General features: G+C 46.9%; 1 protein-coding gene across 1 annotated transcript in view; it reads left to right on the forward strand.

Annotated features, from left to right (window-relative positions):
- The window catches only part of LOC135829024 (lysine-specific demethylase 2A-like), a 98,895-nt gene extending 96,227 nt beyond the window's left edge, over positions 1–2,668 (forward strand). Inside the window, exons 7-9 of the mRNA XM_065341426.1 lie at positions 1–12; positions 1,307–1,422; positions 2,155–2,668. The exon at positions 1–12 is cut by the window's left edge and continues 308 nt beyond it. The gene's annotated coding sequence lies outside the window, so the exon portion shown is untranslated. The remainder of the gene's footprint in view (positions 13–1,306; positions 1,423–2,154) is intronic.
- The last annotated feature ends 211 nt before the right edge of the window (positions 2,669–2,879 follow it).

Below are 2,879 nucleotides of genomic sequence, written 5' to 3' on the forward strand. Positions count from 1 at the left end.
TCGACCGTGGAGGTAAGTTGTCGTGTGTGATGCGTGGGTAAAACCGAAGTTACCGAAACTAAATCTCCACCGAAATTTTCCGATTTACGGTAGGCTATCTTCAGGGACATACATAACTATGCTAAGATTTGCTTAAAGGGGAAGTATACCCTAAAATCAAATTTTCACCAGTTGTAGTATTCGGGGTGCTGAGTCAAATGGGCTTGGTCCGAGGACGCTGAGACGCTCCCTTCCTCCTTTATTCCCAATCGATCTCGCGCACTTCCACGGAAACTGGGAGACTGCGCCCTACTAGATAGGGATTTGTATGGAAAAAGTCACTAAAAAGTCACTAAAAAGTCACATGCTCAGGCGTACACCAGTCGCCTGGTCACCGTGCCTGCAGAGTACAATTTTCCCAGCAAGATTCAACTCAAAGGTTCAAAGCAGGGAGTCGTAAGAGGCTTTTACGACTCCCTGGTTCAAAGGTTCAACTCGAGTGACATAAATGGCCCCAAACAGGCTGTATATGAGCACGTGACCGCTTACTCAACCGTGTTCGATTGGGAATAAGGGCCGAACGCTGCATCGCAGCCTTTTCGGACCAAAACCAGTCGAATCAGCGGCCAAAACACTACAACATATGGACCAATCGTGGTCATCCAAGCTTTTATAAGAACAAAACGGCGTTTTTAGTGACTTTTCCATACAAATCCCTATCTTGTAGGGCGCAGTCACTCAGTTTCCGTGGAAGTGCGCGAGTTCGATTGGGAATAAAGGAGGAAGAGAGCGTCTCAGCTTCCTCGGACCAAGACCATTCGGCTCAGCACCACGAAGACTACAACTGGTGAAAATTTGATTTTAGGGTATACTTCCCCTTTAATGGTTTTTGCCTTGTATTCTCTTGTCAAGTGTACACCGTAGATTCTGTTGAACGAGTATGAAAGCCAGTATTCTCCTCTGCAATGTACAAGCATTTTCCTGTGCAATGTATGCTGTATATTCTGTTGAATGAGTATGAATTCTCCTGTGCAACGTGCGCTGTAGATTCTGTTGAACTAGTATGAAAGCCGGTTTCGCAAGGACAAGGCCACTGGACATTTTATGCTCATACCGGGAATACAATCTGAGCTATGGTGTGGTGAATTGCTGTGTGAAAAGCTGCTAATAGTGCAGCTATTGCTGCTGCTGCTTCTGCTGTTGCTGATGCTGCTCTCCTCTCCATCCCCAGCATCTGCCTGTGGAATATTTGACAGTGGCAACATGTACATGTACATGTAGTAACAGGTATATGTTCATGGTGTGTTCTTTCCTTCTGCGTGTGTAGAATCTGCGTGTGTCGCCCGCACCAATACCTGACAACATTGTGGAAATAGTGGCAGTTGAAACAGAGATTGTATGCAAGTCCTCAGCTGCTACTGCATCTCCAAGAAAAGACAGCAAGTAAGCTACAATGACAGGGGCGTCACAGGGTGGTTGGGAGTGGTACAACGTGGGTCCGGGGGCGTCCCCGGGGAGAGAAAAAATTCGGATTTTTCGGCCAACAGGGCACGTTTTAGCGCTCTACAGCCACAAAGGAGGGTTCTCTTAGCACTTATCAGACAACCCCACTCGTACTCCAGCTCCAAAAAATACTTCTCATGGATTTTTTGGTCGTACTTCGTAGGTAGCCAAAGCAAAAAGGAAGCCATTGCCCTCGGAAAAATCGCAAAACCGAAGTACAAGCGTGCTGCTTGCTGCACGTTCTAGCGCCAGCCGCTGTGCAAAAACGTATGTTATTACCACAATGACGATGATATTGCTTTCACAACAATGACCATAACCTAACTGGGTTATCAGTAGGAGCAGTGACACAGCCTTACTGCTCCAAGTAGGATTTACAAGAGAGTGAAGGGAGAGCAGACCGGGCCGGTCTAAGCAAGGAAGTAATCGGCATCAGAGGTGAGCACGCAGCATCGCAGATCGTCTCGAATTGCGCATCACACCAGCGGCAAAATTGCTCCTGTGCATGCAAGTGGATTTCATTGCACTTCTCAGTTTGGGAAATGCTCGATTATGATGATTCTGCGTGCGAGTGCACTAGCCCTGAACATACATGTAGGTGACCTGTTTGTGGTGTCTCATAGCCTACCTCACTCCCTTCTGCTTTCTTTCTGCATCACTTGTATCTTGCAGGTATATCATCTCGTGACGACCACATTGAAGTCTGAATTTGAAGTGCGAAGATGCTTCAGCAACCACATCGTACTTTTCCATTGCTTTCATTGTGCTTCTACTGTGCATGTGTGTAACTTGTGGGGTATACATGTGATGACATTGTATGCTGGCGACACGGTCAGATTTTGTCCATGCGTGTAACGTACACCTGCATGTTATGCATTGAAAAGGATCTGCCACTTGCGATCCTGGGACAAGTATCAGGTCAGCTTTGTCTTGTGTGGGCTGTACCAGATTGCTGTTCACTTTTCCATCTGTTGGATATGTGACTTTCTGCAAGTCTCTGGTGTATGGTGGCCACTTCTTTGCTTGTCACTTTGTATGATATTACATTCTGTATTCGCTGCTTCCATGGCGTGGTCTGCAAACTGCAATCCTTGGGCAAATGTCATGTTTGCTATGTTGTGCTTTGGCCGTCAGCTTGTCTACGCGTTGTAGTTGAATTATTTTGTTCCACAACTGACTTCCTGAAGTACGGTGGCCACTGCTTTGCATGGCATTTTACATAAAGAATTTCCTGTTTGTGTCGTGTGCATGTGCGTATGTGTGCGTGTGCCGTGTGCATACGCATGTTTGTGTATCTGTGTGCGGGGTAAGCGAGGTGGGGAGGGCTGGTATGTATCAGTGTGTTATCGCAGTCTCATGCCTACATACAGTACATCGCGCGCGTGTTCATCTGACCT

This window comes from Sycon ciliatum, chromosome 13 (genome assembly GCF_964019385.1).
Source record: "Sycon ciliatum chromosome 13, ocSycCili1.1, whole genome shotgun sequence".
Classification (NCBI taxonomy): domain Eukaryota; kingdom Metazoa; phylum Porifera; class Calcarea; order Leucosolenida; family Sycettidae; genus Sycon; species Sycon ciliatum.